Genomic DNA, 20,910 nt, shown 5'->3' with positions numbered 1-20,910 from the left:
TAAGTTACTTGAGGTAGGATCCACTATTAATCCAGATCGTTTGAGATGGAAAGACCCACCTTTGTGTAGACCGTGCCTTCTGCTTGGAGTCTATGTAATGGACATGAAAGAAAGAAGCTAGCTCTGTTTTCCTGCTCACTTTCATTAGTACTAGCAAGTTCATTCTCTCACTACCATTAAAGCCCACTTCTTTGAGCTTCCAGCATATACTGAAGGCCAACGGAGACATCTGGTCTTATGAACTGAACAACTGTTGCATTTTTCTACCTTCTCTTAGTATACAGTCATTGTTGGACAAGCTAAAGCACAGCCCATAAGCCATTCTAATAAATCCTGTTCCTCTAATATATTCTGTTTCTCTAGAGGACCCTGATGGTAGTAATATAGTATCACTACCATCAAATATCAAATTGGAAAAAATAAACTCAATGTTGGTCTCTCAACTCACAAAGAAACTAGATTTTCAGTATTCTACCAGAAAGCAGAACACAATACATGAAATCACCAAAACATCATAAAGTAAAATTGCATTTCTCTTTTCTGTTTGATAATAGAAAAACATCAAGGATAAGTCTTGCAAATAAAAATTTATGAGCAGAGAAACGTTATCAGCCCCAGGTTATCAAGAGTCATAATCCACTGTCATAGTGTCTCTAATCAACATTCAGTATTCTAATCAACATTAGCTATGTTTTTGACACTCATACCCATGCCATATCCCCACCCTAAACTGGATACAAAGAACAATGATTTTGATCAGAAATCATTATAATAAATCACTCTGTGATACATATTGATTGATGTCTGTTGCAGCTGCTTCAGTAGAGACAGAAGCTCACCAAGATGCTACGCCTTCATTTCGTGAAGAAGCAGAGGGGTTCAGCCTTCTTGGAAAAGATTGACTCCCAACCAGTTCAGTCTAGTTACTTTATTCAAACATTATGCAAGGCTAATTGGGTCTGGGAAAGGTTCCAGTTTCCAAAGTCATCTTGTATTTGTCGCCTGTGAGAGTAGACAAGCCACATAAATCTTAGTCCCTTTGACCAGGGCTAGTCATAATCAAGAGTAAGAACTCTAAGTTTGCCAGCAGTGTCTAAGGACCAAGGTTGGAGCAGCTGCAAAGTCTCCCATAGCATCAAGTGCCGATTCTTGAGAGAGACAGTATTTCTTCAAGGTTCATACAGTCTCAAAACAATTTCTCAGCTTCTACTGATTAACCCAAACATAGCAAAGACTTTGCTGAAACATCCCCATTAAAGCCAGACATAAGGGCCTTACTATACATATCACTACAATTCATATTTTTGGTATGGAGATTTTACATAATTTAACTCGTTCTCAATTGAGGCACTTCAGAAGTTGATTATTCAATCTGAAAAATGATCCAGAAAACTAGAACCTCTCTGATAGTAAATTTGGGTATTTTTGTCAGTGAAGGAGAGAGAGCAAGTGAGGGAGAGACTCGTTTAATTTCTTTGCAGCCAATTTGTTAAATAAATATTGCTGAAAGGGAAATTGAAACTTGTAATTAAATTAGTGTTTTTGATTACCAGTAGATTTAATTTTTCTCTTGCTCTGAACTCAATTATCACAAATAATTGAGATCTATCTTTGTGACATTAACAAAACTCTGCAAGTCAAACGTGGTCAACTCGGAGGAGGGATGAATCTAAAGGAACTCAGGCTAGTCACGCATCTACCTACAGCCCTCTTATTATCCCTGGCCTAGCCCCATATCTTCTATTGTTAGGAGGCTTTGGGGAGCACATTCTTGCCCCCACAGCATGATGTGGAGCATGATAAATACCATCTACGCACTTCAGAATTGTGGGTTACCATAGCAGCAAAGCACTTCAGGTGCAATGATGTAGTGTGTTTGGAATTGAAATATTAACCTGAAGAACCTAACATTTTTCTTCTCAAAATTAGAAAAGAATAAAAAAAATCTTATCAACAAAATACATAGCTGCAAGGCTTATCTTGGAGATTTTTAGAATATCAGCCACAGAAACCATTGGCAGAAATCCTGTGTACTCGCTGCAACCCTGAGCATTTAGTTAGTCAAAGAATAGGCAAAGTCAAGAAGAAAACAAGCTTATGCTTGTAATTCCTAACTTCCAGAGTGATCCTGCAGTTTTTACTCAAGAACATTGTATTTTTTTCTCAGATGTCCTATGAACCATCCCACCTCAGTAAGTATTTGATGCTGAGTAAGTTCTTTGCATTTTATTAAAGGATATATCCATAAAATCCAACCAAGATGGCTAAACGTGTTCTCAACAGTGTGCTCTGGGAGTAATATACAAGAAATTCTATTTACCTCCTAAAGCTTTCTTCCTTTTTTGCTGATATTATAACTAAACCTGGTAATTACTTTAGTATTTTGACCATCAAATGACATTTGTAGAAAATCCATTTTTTCCTCCCAAAAAAGTACAGAGTTTCATTCAGCAGCACATTCTCTCTAGTTGGTGCCATTATCCTGAAAGATGTATAAAATAATAATATGACTTACTTCAAGACTTTCAGGTATCTTTAATTACATAAAATATTAAATTGCTTTAAATAATATTTCATTCTAGCACTTTAAAAGTTATGAAAAATCATAGGTTCTATAATCAACCCAAAGAAAATTAGTTAAATTATTTCATTTCCAATCATATTATAGTACACAATTGACTGAAATTAATCAAAATTACTTCTTTAGATTAGTCATCAGTGTGTCGATAAAAGCTAAACTTGGAATTATGACTCAAACCTATTTGAAACACTTCTTAAATCTCATTAGGTGGCTCCTCACATAGACAGCGACCTTTGTTACCTGGGCTGAATACCTTTGTTCTCTATATGACAATGTGACTTTCTCGGGGGCATATATTACTTCCTTCCTTTCACTTTTCTCCTTAGTCTTTCTTTCTCTGTTCTTAAAAGATATCTCTTTTTATTTTTTAGAGAGAGAAAAGGGGAGAAAGAAGGGAGAAGACAGACAGACAGACACCCAGAGAGAGAGAGAGAGTGAGAGAGAGAGAGAGAGAGAGAGAGAGAAGAAAGAGAATGTATGTAAATGCAGGTGCCCTCAGAGTCTAGAACAGGGAAGGTATTAAATTGGACTGCTGTAGAAACCAAACCTAGGTCTTCTTCAAGAGCCATATGTGATCTTAACTTTTGTATAATTCTCTGGCCTTTCTTTCTTTCTTCCTTTCTCTCAATTCTGCTTTTCATCCTTCCATATGCTCAGGTTTCTTTCTTTCCTTATTTACATACACTTAGGAATCTATATTGCAAGCTCTGTCAAATATTAAGAATGCAAATGTCAAAGAAAGAGTAAAATCTATCGTTAAATATAGGAGTCCCATACTCTCCTTTCCATAATCTATACATGTATGTTTCCTTACATGGCAGATTAACCAATATTATAAACCTGAGTGGGAAGATTACATTGTTCTATTCCACAGAATTCAATCTAACCTCAAATGTACAAAATATTTCCTTTCAACTTGAGGGAAACAGGATGACTAAAGTTGAGAGTCGTTCCACATGAGGACACACTGATTTATGATTCCTGAGATATTTAAGATCTCTAAAGGGAGAGGATATTCAAAAGCTTATAAGTGGAATGCGTGGACAGAATAGGGATATTTTCTATGTGACGCTTATGTCCCTCACTCTGGCCATGTGGACTATTGAAACAAAGCACCTCACCAAATCAACTAGAATTTTCCCAGGTAGCTCATACTGAGAGAATTAAAAGGGAAAAGCCTATAGCCAGACAGAAGGGCAATTTGTCTTCTTCATAGAAGAGATTTCACACAATGCCAACAATATATCAGACCATGTTCCCTGTAGAGAGAATGACTTGAGGCTATGATGATGGACAGGATTATACATTTACCAGGACTTCTCAAACATACATATCCTCTACTTAAACATGACCCTACTGCTAGGACTCAAATGGACATGGGCAAGAAGGTGGATCCCTTTTGCCTCTTCCCAGTGTGGTCACAATGAATAAATTTGCTCTTCTGTTTTTAATTATTGATTCAGTTTTTTCATTGATGGATCAAGGACAGGTAGCTGGCTTCTTTGTGCTCTTATCCTAACTCTTTGTAGCAAATTGACAACCAGAAAAGAAAGAGAGCCTTTGATCCCATCTACAAATAGAACTGACTTCTGCCAACATCAGACAGTACAAGGTTGTAAATTACCCCCTTAAAACTTCCAAAATTTTACCAACATGTCATCTGAGCTTATAGAGAGGAGTTCAAGACTTCTGGTCTATAGAAAATGAAAAAAAAAGAATATTATTGTTGTCTTGATCCATTAATATTGTGGCAATGGTTTGTCATCATAAAAACTAGCAGAAGTTTAAAATATAACAGCCAACAAAGAACATAAATGCATTGAAGTAGGGTATGGTAAGTGCTTTCTAAGTGGGTGAACAAAAACCTGTAGATCAACAAAACAACATAAAATTTACAAATAAGAGAAGTGTATTGCATAAATGATTCCAAGGCCATGGTATTGGTAGATTTAGTTTCTTCTGATAGTTGATGTTGCCCTGTTTTGTTTTTTGGATTTTTTGTTTTCTTTTGTTTTGTTTTTTTACTTTGTACAAACACATCCATGACCTAATCTCTTCTTATAAAGAACCAGTGATATTTAACCTACAGATCTTGTCTCCTTTTCCATTAAAAGTTTGTTTTATAATACTGTAACATTTGCATAACTGATGGATAAGACTTCAAAATATGAATTAAAAAGATGCAACTTATGATTTCTAGCTGGCGCCCAAACCTCACTGATCCCAACCCACAGCTCCCTGCTCCCAAACCCCGTGGGAGAGTTGATTTCCCAGAAGTGTGGGCAATCCTGAGACTGCAGGGCAGTAGAGACTGCCTCTTCTGCCCAACTTTGCCCACATCCCTGGCCCAAGAGGAAACTGTATATTACCTCTGGACACAGGAAGATAGGAGCAGTCAAGCTGCAGGAGTCCTGCAATCCAGACTGCACCGGGATCTGGACTGAACCGATCAAACAGCTCCCTAAACCCAAATCCAGTGTGGGGGAGAGCTAGACCTTCAGAGGGGCAGACACTCCTAGGAACCCAAAGGAGACTACTCTCTGCCCACATTCCTGACTCAAGAGGAAAATGCCTTGTGCCATCTGTGCCCGCTGCACACAGGGACCTAGGAGAAGTAGGGACAGGCCCTTCTGGTTCCTGCCCACAGGGACAGCTGGAAGCCAGCCGACAGGAAAGACTACATGCCTGAAAGCAGAACACTCTGTTCCCATAACTGACTGAAAGAAAACAGGAAAACAGGTCTGCAGCACTCCTGACACACAGGCCTACAGGATGGTCAAGCCACTGTCAGAAACAGCAAGACAAGGTAACACCAGAGACAACCTGATGGTGAGAGGCAAGTGCAGGAACCCAAACAACAGAAACAAAGACTGCATGGCATCACCAGAGCCCAATTCTCCCACAAAAACAAACACAGAATATCCAAACACACAAGAAAAGCAAGATTTAGATTTAAAATCACATTTTGACATGATGATGGAGGACTTTAAGAAGGTCATAAATAACTCCATTAAGGAAATACAGGACAACACAAGTAAACAACTAGAAGCCCTTAAAGAGGAAACACAAAAATCCCTTAAAGAACTACTGGAAAAAACAACAAAATAGGAAAAGGAAGTGAACAAAACAATCCAGGAGTTAAAAATGGAAATAAAAACAATAACCCTGGAGATAACCCTGGAGATAGGAAAGCTAGGGACCAGATCAGGAGTCACAGATGTGAGCATCACCAACAGAATACAAGAGGTAGAAGAGAGAATCTAAGGAGCAGAAGATTCCATAGAAAATATCGACACAACAGTCAAGGATAATGTAAAATGGAAAAAGCTACTAGTCCAAAGCATACAGGAAATCCAGTACACAATGAGAAGATCAAACCTAAGGATAATAGGTATAGAAGAGAGTGAGGACTCCCAACTCAAAGGACCAGGAAAAATCTTCAACAAAATCATAGAAGAAAACTTCCCTAACCTAAAGAAAGAGATGCCCATAAACATACAAGAAGACTACAGAACTCTGAATAGATTGGACCAGAAAAGAAACTCCTGCCAACACATAATAGTCAAAACACCAAATGAACAAAACAAAGAATATTAAAAGCAGTAAGGAAAAAAGGTGAAGTAACATAAAAAGGCAGACCTATCATAATTACACCAGACTTGTCACCAGAGTCTATGAAAGCGAGAAGATCCTGGACACATGTCATACAGACACTGAGACAACACAAATGTGAGCCTGCCAGCCCAGGTTACTATATCCAGCAAAACTCTCAGTTAACATAGATGAAGGAACCAAGATATTCCACGACAAAACCAAATTTACACAATATCTTTCTATAAATCCAGCCCTACAAAGGATAATAAATAGTAAAGTCCAACACAAGGAGGCAAGCTACACCCTAGAAAAAGCAAAAAACTAATCTTTCTGCAACAAAACAAAGAGAAGAAAAGCACACAAACATAATCTCACCTCCAAATACGAAGATAACAAGAAGCAACAATCACTATTCCTTAATATCTCTCACCATCAATGGCCTCAACTTCCCAATAAAAAGACATAGATTAACAAACTGGATACGCAACGAGGGCCCTGCATTCTGCTGCCTACAGGAAACACACCTCAGGGACAAAGACAGACACTACCTCAGAGTGAAAGGCTGGAAAACAACTTTCCAAGCAAATAGTCGGAAGAAGCAAGCTGGAGTAGCCATTCTAATATCAAATAAAATCAATTTTCAACTAAAAGTCATCAAAAAAGATAAGGAAGGACACTTCATATTCATCAAAGGAAAAATCTACCAAGATCAACTCTCAATCCTAAATAGCTATGCTCCAAATACTAGGGCACCTACATATATAAAAGAAACCTTACTAAAGCTCAAAGCAGACATTGCACCTCACACAATAATAGTAGGAGATTTCAACACTCCACTCTCATCAATGGGCAGATCATGGAAACAGAAACTAAGCAGAGACATAAACAGACTAACAGAAGTTATGAACCAAGAGACTAAACAGATATTTATAGAACATTCTATCATAAAACAAGCCTTGGTACTTTCTCCAAAATTGACCATATAATCAGTCACAAAACAGGCCTCAACAGATACAGAAAGATAGAAATAATCCCATGCATCTTATCAGAACACCATGGGCTAAGGATGGTCTTCAATAATAATAAGGAAAGAACACCCACCAGCCGGAGAGATGGCTCAGCTGTTAAAGGCTAGGCTCACAACCAAAAATATAGGAAAGAACACCCACATATACATGGAAGTTGAACAATGCTCTACTCAATGGTAACCTGGTCAAGGAAGAAATAAAGAAAGAAATTAAAGACTTCTTAGAATTTAATGAAAATGAAGATACAACATACCCAAACTTATGGGACACAATGAAAGCTGTGCTATGAGGAAAACTCATAGCTCTGAGTGCCTGCAGAAAGAAACAGGAGAGAGCATATATATCAGTAGCTTGACAGCACACCTAAAAGCTCTAGAACAAAAAGAAGCAAATACACCCAGGAGGAGTAGAAGGCAGGAAATAATCAAACTCAGAGTTGAAATCAACCAAGTAGAAACAAAAAGGACTATACAAAGAATCATCAGACCAAAAGTTGGCTCTTTGAGAAAATCAAGAAGATAGATAAACCCTTAGCCAGACTAACCAGAGGACACAGAGAGTGCATCCAAACTAACAAAATCAGAAATGAAAAGAGAGACATAACAACAGAATCAGAGGAAATTCAATAAAACCATCAGATCCTACTACAAAAGCCTATATTCAACAAAACTTGAAAATCTGCAGGAAATGGACAATTTCCTAGACAAATACCAGGTACCAAAGTGAAATCAGGAACAGAAAAACCATTTAAACAATCCCATAACTCCTAAAGAAATAGAAGCAGTCATTAAAAGTCTTCCAACCAAAAAGGGCCCAGGTCCAGATGTGTTCAGTGCAGAATTCTATCAGACCTTCATAGAAGACCTCATACCAATATTATCCAAATGATTCCACAAAATTGAAACACACAGAATGCGACTGAATTATTTCTATGGAGCCACAATTACTCTTATATCTAAACCACACAAAGATCCAACAAAGAAAGAGAACTTCAGACCAATTTCCCTTATGAATATTGACGCTAAAATACTCAATAAAATTCTGGCATATCAAATCCAAAAACACATCAAAACAATCATCCATCATGGTCAAGTGAGCTTCTTCACAGGTATGCAGGTTTGGTGTAATATATGGAAAACCATCAATGTAATCCACTATATAAACAAACTTAAAGATAAAAACCACATGATCATTCCATTAGATGCTGAGAAAGCATTGGAAAAATTGAACACCCCTTCAAGTCCAGGAAAGAACGGGAATTCAAGGCCCATATCTAAACATACTAAAAGCCATATACAGCAAACCAGTAGCTAACATTAACCTAAATGAAGAGGAACTTGAAGCAATCCCACTAAAATCAGGGACTAGACAAGGGTGCCAACTCTCTCCCTACTTATTCAATATAGTTCTCGAAGTCCTAGCCAGAGCAATCAGACAACAAAAGGAAATCAAAGGGATACAGATCGGAAAGGAAGAAGTCAAAATATCACTATTTGCAGATGATATGATAGTATATTTAAGTGACCCCAAAACTTCCACCAGAGAACTACTAAACCTGATAAACACCTTCAGCAAAATGGCTGGGTATAAAATTAACTCAAATAAATCAGTAGCCTTCCTCTACATAAAAGAGAAACAAGCTGAGAAAGAAATTAGGGAAACAACACCATTCATAATAGTACCAAATAATATAAAATACCTCACTGTGACTTTAACCAAGCAAGACAAAGATCTGTATGATAACAAATTCAAGCCTCTGAAGAAAGAATTTGAAGAAGTTCTCAGAAGACGGAAAGATCTCCCATGCTCATGGATTGTTAGGATTAATATAGTAAACATGGCCATTTTACCAAAAGCAATCTACAGATTCAATGCAATCCCCATCAAAATACCAATCCAATTCTTTATAGATTTAGCCAGAACAATTTGCAAGTTCATCTGGAATAACAAAAAACCCAGGATAGCTAAAACTATCCTCAACAATAAAAAGATTTCCAGGGGAATCACTATCCCTGTACTCAAACAGTATTACAGAACAGTATTACTGTATGGTATTGGTACAGAGACAGGCAGGTAGATCAGTGGAATAGAATTGAAGACCCAGAAATGAACCCACACACCTATGGTCACTTGATTTTTGACAAAGGAGACAAAACCATCCAATGGAAAAAAGATAGCATTTTCAGCAAATGGTGCTGGTTCAACTGGAGGTTCTAGATACCTCTAGCATAAACAAAACAGTTGTCTTCATTATGAAATCTTTCACTGCTAAGTTCAAGCCCAAAAGTCCTGTTATGAATTACTAATGCCCTTTTGATTTCCACTAGAACTGGAATATACATGAACTTCCTGGCTCAGTAAACATCCCACCCTATTGTGAAGTATGACCTTAACTTCATGTAATGGAACTGCCACGGCATCATTCCAAGAAAGTATTTTTGAGGATCTACCCTTGGATTGGAGGGAATTCTCTTCTACAGCAGGGGTATAATGCTGGGGAAGCAATGATAGACCTCAGATTGACTCTGAGTTAGTGCCTTCGAGTTTGAAGCTTTGTGAAACTACAAACACCAGATAAGAAATCTCAACTACTCTGTAGAGTATCACTGGAAATTCATCTCAGTGGGCCATCTGTGAATATGGAATTGTGAGATCAATGACTGACATTAATGAACACCTTTCATACACGGGAAAGCACTGCATTTTAATTGCTTCTCTTTGCCCATCCTTCAGTAAAGAAGTCATAAATCAAATATTCACTTTCCCATTCCTTTTCCATTTCATCACATTGTTAAGGCACTAGTCTAGCATTTTGAAACACAAATGCAAGTATTTTCTGGGGGTGGGGGTGGGGTTCTAGAGAGCCTTTTGCTCTCCAAACTTGCATAGCTCTTCCCCCTTTCATTCTCTCTGCTTCTGATGGAGATAAAATGCCTTGAGTCAAAACAGACAATGGGGCCCATTATTGTGATATGCATGGGAGACAGCCAAAGGGATTCTGCTGATTATCACTGACCTACTGAAATAAAATAACAGTTGCATATTTTTTTTGATGTAAGGGAAAATGTCTTATGTGTTCAAGTTACTTCTACTCAAATATATTGTCACATATAACCAAACATTCCTAAATGGCAATCTATTGCCGAAATTATCTCTAATCAGTTGTCCCAATCTATTTATGTTCATTACAAAACATCTAAGAAAGCATTTCCCCCAAGTATTTCTTTGTCAATTTTCTTTATCACTGAGATGTTAGTCTTTCCAATATCATAGGCAAAAAAAGTAGTATCTCAAAGGGAATATAAAGGAGGGATAACTAATATTACAGGTCTTTGAAAAGCCCATATGGAAACTTATGATTATAGAAGCTCCTTTAAACTACACACATATATAAAAATTGGTTTAGTGCAGTTCTCTTACAACAAGGAGACAATACTGCAACAAATAAAGATCCCTGTACCAGAAATGGGTTATATCTTTTATATGGGCTAAGAGGGTCCCAACATCACAGTCTATTGCTAATACTCCTGTTTACTATCCAGAACTTGACAAGTGGTACCTAGTGCTGTGACCACCAGGTATTTGAATCCCAGAACAAGAGAAAGCAAGCTGGTATTTCCCTGGAAAGTTCATCCCCATTAGTTACCTTTCATAAGGCTGGGAGGTGATAGTCACACTACTGGAAGAGAAGACTAATTCTCAATCTAACAGGGCTGTGGATGTTGCAATCTATAACAACTGGCCTAATAATACATGGCCATTGCTGCAACAGTGACACGAATGTTATTAGAGTAATCAACCATTCTGGATCTAAGGTCCATTCCATGAGAAAGAATCCATACCTGAAATTGTTTTAATATAACTAAATTATTGATTGATATTATAAAAAAATCAAATCATTTCCCCATTTTTATTTTCCTTTCCAAAACTTCTTGTGTATTGTTACTTTTATACCAATATTTTCAGAGTTTAATATTGGTATAAGATTATCAGTTGGCATGTCTTCCCCAGGGAAGATCATTTCTTCCACTCTGAGTACTTCTGAATTGCCCCTAGTTATTTGTGTAGGGTAGAGGTCTCATAAGATTTCTCTCACCCACATTAACATATCAATTAAAATAACCAATGTGTCATCCTAGCTCAGATTGCATTTAAGTAGCCATGTTGGTAAGACTTTGTGAGTAAACATTTGGACATTTTTTTTTAAGGACGACCCAGATCCAGGTGGTCTTAAAAGGCCCTAGGTATATTTCTTTTTCTTTTTCTTTTTCTTATTTTTTTTTGAATTTTTTATTTTATTTTTTTTATTAACTTGAGTATTTCTTATTTACATTTTGAATGTCATTCCCTTTCCCGGTTTCCAGGCAAACATCCCCCTAATCCCTCCCTCTCCCCTTCCTTATAGGTGTTCCCCTCCCCATCCTCCCCCCATTCCCGCCCTCCCCCCCAACAATCACATGCACTGGGGGTTCAGTCTTATATTACCCATTCTGGAGGCTGATGTTTTGTCCTTTTGACAATGTGCTTTATCTTACAGGAACTTTTTAGTTTTATAATGTTCCTTTTTTTTTTTTATTAACTTGAGTATTTCTTATATACATTTCGAGTGTTATTCCCTTTCCCGGTTTCCGGGCAAACATTCCCCTCCCCCCTCCCCTTCCTTATGGGTGTTCCCCTCCCAACCCTCCCCCCATTGCCGCCCTCCCCCCAACAGTCTAGTTCACTGGGGGTTCAGTCTTAGCAGGACCCAGGGCTTCCCCTTCCACTGGTGCTCTTACTAGGATATTCATTGCTACCTATGAGGTCAGAGTCCACGGTCAGTCCATGTATAGTCTTTAGGTAGTGGCTTAGTCCCTGGAAGCTCTGGTTGCTTGGTATTGTTGTACATATTGGGTCTGGAGCCCCTTCAAGCTCTTCCAGTTCTTTCTCTGATTCCTTCAAAGGGGGTCCTATTCTCAGTTCAGTGGTTTGCTGCTGGCATTCGCCTCTGTATTTGCTGTATTCTGGCTGTGTCTCTCAGGAGCGATCTACATCCGGCTCCTGTCGGCCTGCACTTCTTTGCTTCATCCATCTTGTCTAATTGGGTGGCTGTATATGTATGGGCCACATATGGGGCAGGCTCTGAAGGTGTTCCTTCAGTCTCTGTTTTAATCTTTGCCTCTCTATTCCCTGCCAAGGGTATTCTTGTTCCCCCTTTTAGAGAAGGAGTGAAGCATTTACATTTTGATCATCCGTCTTGAGTTTCATTTGTTCTAGGCATCTAGGGTAATTCAAGCATTTGGGCTAATAGCCACTTATCAATGAGTGCATACCAGGTGTGTCTTTCTGTGATTAGGTTAGCTCACTCAGGATGATATTTTCCAGTTCCAACCATTTGCCTACGAATTTCATAAAGTCATTGTTTTTGATAGCTGAGTAATATTCCATTGTGTAGATGTACCACATTTTCTGTATCCATTCCTCTGTTGAAGGGCATCTGGGTTCTTTCCAGCTTCTGGCTATTATAAATAAGGCTGCGATGAACATAGTGGAGCACGTGTCTTTTTTATATGTTGGGGCATTTTGTGGGTATATGCCCAAGAGAGGTATAGCTGGATCCTCAGGCAGTTCAATGTCCAATTTTCTGAGGAACCTCCAGACTGATTTACCTTTGGACATTTTTACAAAACACTCATAACAAATTTCCCATTTCTCTTGCTCTTGCAATCTTTCTCTACATTCTTGCACAATGATTCTTTAGCTGTAGCTGCTGGAATTTTATTAAATATGTAGAATATGTATTAATTAGGACTGCTTTCCACAGCTTAACATTGTGTTTGATTGAGTATTCTGTAACTGTGTCCATCTGTTGCAAAGAGATGTTTCCTTGAGAAGTGGGTAGGAACCACTTTATATGTGGGTGCAAGGGGAAATATTTAGGATATGGACAAGAACTACACTGGTTAGTATAATGGCAACTAGGTTTTCTCCCTAGATCCATGACTTCACTAGGACTGGGTAGTTGGCTAAGTACAAGACATGATTTCCCTGTTGAGTCAATCTTAAGTTCAATTAGAGATATAAATTCCATTACTTCACTCTTAGGATTATTATGATATCTGGTACTGTTCAAGGAGCCAAAATTCTCAGGCTAGGTCATCAGCCATAGAGGAATGTCTAATGCAATGATTCTGCTAAATAGACAGTATTTAAGTTGATCTAATTGACTAATTTCTATATCCACAGACCACAGCATCTCTCAACAATCATCATATTACTTTCCTCTTGAAAAAGGCAGTTATTAATAAAGTGACCCTCAACAGATCATTGTACAAACAATAAGAGACTATAGAGTTCACATACCTAAATGGAACATACATATCTCACCTCTCCTCTCCATGCTCATGGATCTTCGAAGACAAGGAGGATAAAAGAATTTAAGAGGCAGAATTAGTGAATAGCACCAAATAAAGATATTACTTCCTTGCTACAATATGGAAGTTGCACAGATGAACTTATAGTGATTTCTACAGCATGGGAAAGCACTGTGCAAGCTCCAGTCAGACAAAATTGATAAATAGGGAAAAGAACAAAATTCCACCACTAGCTAAGGAGTTATTGTCATTTGATAGCTGTTGAAAGAGGAAAGTCATTTTCTTTCATGGTGTGACCACTGATACATTAAACAATTACACCAGGGCAGCTACAACTATCAAAACTAGATGGCAGTACAAGCTGAACATTATGGGAAGACAAAAAGACTAAGAATCTGAAAGTTGGATGAGAAGAGATGGGAGAGTATTACTGGGAAAAGTTAGGGAAGATGATGAATATGTTCAAATAAATACATTGTTTGAAACTCTCAGATAATTATTAAAAATATTTTTCAAAGAGTGAATGTTGCTATCTACTGCATTCCATTTTCTGGCCTACAGCTCTGGCTGCATTCCAAGAGGCATGCCAGTACCAGGAACAACCAGGTAAGACTCCTTACTCCCAATCCCTTGCCTGCTGTGTCCCTGGAGGCACATCCAGCAGAGGTGATACCCTATTCTAGAGCCATATTTTCATGCCTACAGCTCCATCTGCATTCCCAGAGGGCTTCTAGCACCAAGGATGACCAGATGACTAAAGGCTATCCTAACAATGTAGTCAACAAGAGCTAGGGCAATATGGTATCACCATAGCACAGCTACCCCTGATATTCTAACACACCTGAAACACAATAAAATAATATTAATCCAATCTTATGAAGATGGTAGACACCTTCAAAGAGGAAACAAAAGAATCCATTAAAGAAATATAGAAATATACAACCAAATGGGTAAAGAAAATAAATAAAACTGGACCTGAAAATGAAAATAGAAGCAATAAAGAAAACACAAACAGAAAATCATGGAAATAGAAAACCTAGTCTTAGTTAGGGTTTCCTTTCCTATGAAGAGACACCATGACGAAGGCAACTCTTATAAGGTACAATATTTAACTGGGGCTGGATTATAGGTTAAAAGGTTTAGTCTGTTATCATCATGGCAGGAAACATGACAGCATTCAGGCATAGTACTGGAGAAGAAGCCAAGAGTGCTACATCTTGATCAAACTACATTAAGGACTGTCTCATGGGCAGCTAAAAAGGATAGTATTAAGCCCAACCCCACAGTGACACACTTCCTTCAACAAAGACATACCTACTCCACCAAGGCCATACTTCCTAGTGGTGCCCCTCACTGGGCCAAGTCTATTCAAACCACCACATTCTAATTCCTGGTTCCCATAGGCTTGTTCAGATTTCCTCAACAGGTATCTGACAAATTGGGAATCTCAAACAACATGGGTTCTACAGGAAACTTCAACTTCACAGCTTCTTATTCCAATGTCTTGGTATCCACACATGATCAATCATATGGGCTCCTTCAAAGAAATTTGGTTACTTTTCCAGCTCTGCCTCCTGTAGCACTCCAGTGTCTGGTTAACACCACTCCACTGCTGCTACTGTTCTTGCTGGATGTCTCTAACATGATGAGGATTTTCACTGCAACAAGGTTTCACCAATAGCCCCACATAGCTTTATGACGCTGAAACTCAACTCCTTTGTAGGACCCCTTCAGTCCTGGGCTGTCAACTTCAACTGAGGCTGCACCTTCACCATTGGCCTTCCCTGGCCTATTAGTGTCAAATCTCAGCAGCTCTTCATGACTCCTTCATGACTTCAAAGACAGTATCACCTAGGTGATTCTTACATATTACCAAGTCTAGCTGCAGCAAGGGGTATAATGTTGACTATCTCTGGACCACAGCTTCTTTGCACTCTCACAACAACTTCCCAGAAGATTTCACCTCAGTGATGCTGGTCTATTCTTAATCACCACAATTTTCTTAGCTCCATCTAACCCAGCATCTATTGTCCTACTGATTCCTTCTTTTCTTAACTCTACAGTCAGAGCCATATGGCTGAAGCTGCCTAGTTCTGACTCTTGCTGAAGCTGAACATGTCTTCATTGTTCAACTACATTATCACCAGCTTTCTGTTTTCCAACACCTCCACTACCTAAACTTGTATGTCCTGGAATTTGCTCTATAGAGTATCCTTGAACTTGGAGATCTGCATGGTTCTGTCTCCTGATTGCTGGGAGAAGTTTCTGCATCTTGATCAACTGCATTCAGGAGAAGACTGTCTCATGGGAAGCTAGGAGGAGGGTCTGAAAGGCCAACCCCCATGATGGCACACTTGCTCCAGCAAAGCCACACCTACACCAACAAGGTCACTACTCTTCAAAGGCTACTTGGCAGGCCAAGCACATTCAAACCACCACACTAGGTAAGAGAACAGGAACTAACATCACAGACATCATCAATAAAGTATAAGAGATGGACTAGAAAATCTCAGGCATAAAAGATAAGATTGAAGAAATCAATACATCAGTCAAAGAAAATGTTAAATCTAAAATGTTCTTGCACAAAACATTCAGGAAATATGAGGTGCTAGGAAAAGGCAAAACCTAAGAATAATAGGAATAGAAGCAGGAGAAGATTTCAAGCTCTAAGGCCTTCAAAATATTTTCAGCAAAATCATAAGATAAAATTTCCCAGTCTAAAGAAAGAGATGCTTATAAGTGTACAAGAAGCTTAGAGAACACCAAATAGATTGGAACAGAAAATAAAATTCTACAACCACATAATAATAGAAAAATGGAAAATACAGAATTAAGTAAGAATATTAAAAGCTACAAGGGAAAAAGGCCAAGTAACTTATAAAGATAGACCTATCAGAATTGCACCATACTTCTCAGCAAAGACTTTAAAAACCAAGTAGGCCTGGGCAGATGTATTACAGTCTATAAGAGACCACAAATTCCCAGAGTACTATAACTGGCAAAAATTTCAATTACCCATAGCTGGAGAAAACAAGATATACTGTGTCAAAGCCAAATTAAAAAAAAATCTATCCAGAAATTCAGTCATACAGAAGATACTAGGGGAAAAAAAGCAATGCCAACTCAAATAGGTTCACTACACCCAAGAAATCACTGGAAATAAATAAATTTACAAAAGCAAAACCACAAGAAAGAAAACACACATACACACACACACACACACACACACACACACACACACACATACACCATCAAGATCAGAATAACAGGAATTAAAAATCATTGCTCATTACTGTATCTCCACATCAATGAACTCAGATCTTGCCAAAAAAAAGTCACAGGCTAACAGAACAGATGCAAAAATTGTATCCTCTATTTTGCTATATACAGGAAACATAGACATTACCTCAGAGTAAAGGGTTGGTAAAACATTTTTCAAGCAAATGCACTTAAGAAACAAGTTGAGGAATAGAAGGCAGGAAATAATCAAACTCAGGGCTGAAATCAACCAAGTAGAAACAAAAGGGACTATACAAAGAATCAACAAAACCAGGAGCTGGTTCTTTGAGAAAATCAACAAGATAGATAAACCCTTAGTCAGACTAACCAGAGGGCACAGAGAGTGTATCTAAATTAACAAAATCAGAAATGAAAACAGCTACATAACAACAGAATCTGAAGAAATTTAAAAAAAATCGTGAGATCCTACTGCCAAAGCCTGAATTCAACAAAACTGGAAAATCTGGGGGAAATGGACAATTTTCTAGACAAATATCAGGTACCAAAGTTCAATCAGGAACAGATAAATCATCTAAACAAATAAATCATCATCACAGCTTCTAAAGAAAAAGAAGGAGTTATTAACAGTCTCCCAACTAAAAAGAGCTGAGGACTAGATGGGTTTAGTGCAGAATTCTATCAGACCTTCATAGAAAACCTCATACCAATACTGTCCAAAAAATTTCCACAAACTAAAAACAGACAGAGCACTACCCAATTCCTTCTATGAAGCCACAATTACGCTTATTCCTAAACAACACAAAGACTCAACAAAGAAAGAGAACTTCAGATCAATTTCCATTATGAATATCGACACAAAAAATACTCAATAAAATTCTTGCAAACTGAATCCAAGAGCGCATCACAATGATCATTCATCATGATCAAGTAGGCTTCATCCCAGGGATGCAGGGACCTCATAAAAGTGCAAGCTTCTGTAAGGCAAACGACATTGTCATTAGGACAAAACAGCAACCAACAGATTGGGATAAGATCTTTACCAATCCTACATCTGATAGAGGGTTAATATCCAAAATATACAAAGAACTCAATAAGTTAGACTCCAGAGAGCCAAATAACCCTGTTAATAAATGGAGTACAGAGCTAAACAAACAATTCTCACCTGAAGAATTATGAACAGTTGAGAAGCACCTAAAGAAATGCTCAACATCCTTAGTCATCAGGGTAATGCAAATCAAAACAACCCTGAAATTCCACCTCACACCAGCCAGGTGTGTGTTATGATCAAAAACTCAGGTGATAACAGATGCTGGCAAGGATGTAGAGAAAGAGGAACACTCCTTCATTGTTGGTGGGATTGCAAACTGGTATAACCACTCTGGAAATCAGTCTGGAGGTTCCTCAGAAAATTGGACATTACACTACCTGAGGACCCAGCTATATCTTTCCTGGACATATACCCAAAGATGCTCCAACATACAACAAAGGAACATGCTCCACTATGTTCATAGCAGCTTTATTTATAGTAGCCAGAAGCTGGAAAGAACCTAGATGCCCTTCAACAGAGGAATGAATACAGAAAATGTGGTACATCTACAAAATGCAGTACTACTCAGCTATCAAAAACAATGACTTCATGAAATTCATAGACAAACATAGTGAACTAGAAAATATCACCCTGAGTGAGGTAAACCAATCACAGGAAAACACACATGGTATGCATTCACTGATAAGTGGATATTAGCCCAAAAGCTTGAATTACCCAAGATACAATCCACAGACAACATGCAGCTCAAGAAGAAAGATGACCAAAACACGGATGCTTCACTCCTTCTTGAAAGGAGGAGCAAAAATATTCATAGGAAGGGATATGGAGGTAAAGTTTAGAGCAGAGACTGAAGGAACAGCCATTCTGAGCCTGCCCCACATGTGGCCCATATATATAGTCACTAAAACTAGATAAGATTGATGAAGCTAAGAAGTGCATGCTGACAGAAACTGGATATAGATGTCTCCTGAGAGACACAGCCAGAGCATGTAAAATACAGAGGCAAATGCTAGCAGCAAACCACTGAACTGAAAACTGGACCCCCGATGGAGGAATTAGAGAGAGGATTGAAAGAGCTGAAGGGGCTTGCAACCCCATAAGAAAACAATGCCAACCAGAGCTCCCAGGGACTAAAACACTACCCAAAGACTACACATGGACAGACCCATAGCTCCAGCTGCATATGTAGCAAAGGATGGCCTTGTTGGGCACCAATGGAAGGAAAAGCCCTTGGTCCTGCCAAGGTTGGACCACCAGTGTAGGGGAATGTCAGTGGGGGAGTGGTAAGTTGGGGTGGATGGGGAGGGGAACACCCTTATAGAAGAAGGGGATGGGGATGGGGTAGGAGGCTTATGTCCAGGAAACTAGAAAAGGGAATAACATTTGAAAAGGAAATAAAAATTCAATAAAACAATTTTTAAAAAATAACAAAAGAAACAAGTCAAATACATAATAAAATGACTACTAACCAAATTTAATCAAAAGAAATGAGGGACGGCACTTTATACTCATCAGAAAAAGACATCTAGCAAGCTAACATCTCAATTCTGAATATCTATGACCCAAATGCAAGAGTACTCACATTACTGTTAGCATTTCCTCTTGGCTGTGCCCAACAATTACCTAGTATTGGCCAGATACTAACTGGGCTCAAATGTTAAAGTAGTCTCCATCTTCTTTCTGTCTCTGTCTCTCTGTCTCTCTGTCTCTCTGTCTCTCTCTCTCTCTCTCTCTCACCTTCTCTCTCCCCCTATTTCCTTTCTCCCCATCTTCTTCCTCTCTCCTCACATGTTCTAAGCTGACCTCTTCCCTTCTTTCCCTCTCTTTTCTCTTTCCCCTTTCAGTGACTTATTTGAGTTCATTGCAGAATTCTATCAGACCTTCATAGAAGACCTCATACCAATAATGTCCAAACTATTCCACAAAATTGAAATAGACAGAGCACTACTAAATTCCTTCTATGAGGCCACAATTACTCTTATACCAAAACCCCACAAAGACCCAACAAAGAAAGAGAACTTCAGACCAATTTCCCTTATGAATATCAACGCAAAAATACTCAATAAAATTCTTGCAAACCAAATCCAAGAACACATCAAAGTGATCATCCATCATGATCAAGTAGGCTTCATCACAGGGATGCAAGGATTAATATACAAAAATCCATCAATTTAATCCACTATATAAACAAACTCAAAAATAAGAACCACAAGGTCATTTCATTAGAGGCTGAGAAAGCATTTGACAAAATTCAACACCCCTTCATGATAAAAGTCTTGGAAATATCAGCAATTCAAGGCCCATACCTAAACATAGTAAAAGCAACATACAGCAAACCAGTAGCTAACATCAAACTAAATGGAGAGAAACTTGAAGCAATCCCACTAAAATCAGGGACTAGACAAGGCTGCCCACTCTCTCCCTACTTATTCAATATAGTACTCAAAGTCCTAGCCAAAGTACTCAGACAGTGAAAGGAGGTCAAAAGGGTACAAATCGGAAGGGAAGAAATAAATATATCACTATTTGTAAATGATATGATAGTGTACATTAGCGACCCCAAAAGTTCCACCAGAGAACTACTTAACCTGATAAACAACTTCAGCAAAGTGTTGGGGTATAAAATTAACTCAAACAAATCAGTAGCCATCCTCTACTCAAAGGATAAACAGGCTGAGAAAGAAATTAAGGAAATGACATCCTTTACAATAGTCCCAAATAACATAAAATATCTAGGTGTGACTTTAACCAAGCAAGTGAAAAATCTCTATGACAAGAACTTCAAATCTCTGAAGAAAGAAATTGAGGAAGATCTCAGAATATGGAAAGATCTTCCATGCTCATGGATTGGCAGGATTAATATAGTAATGATGGCCATTTGGCCAAAAGCAATCTACAGATTCAATGCAATCCCCATCAAAATTCCTATTCAATTCTTTATAGCGATAGAAAGAGCAATTTGCAAATTCATTTGGAATAACAAAAAACCCAGGATAGCAAAAACTATACTCAACAATAAAAGAACTTCTGGGGGAAACACCATCCCTGACTTCAAGCAGTATTACA

The sequence above is a fragment of the Rattus norvegicus genome, chromosome 7 (genome assembly GCF_021556685.1).
Source record: "Rattus norvegicus strain SHRSP/BbbUtx chromosome 7, alternate assembly SHRSP_T2T, whole genome shotgun sequence".
Taxonomy (NCBI): Eukaryota; Metazoa; Chordata; class Mammalia; order Rodentia; family Muridae; genus Rattus; species Rattus norvegicus.
This window is presented reverse-complemented; position numbering follows the sequence as displayed.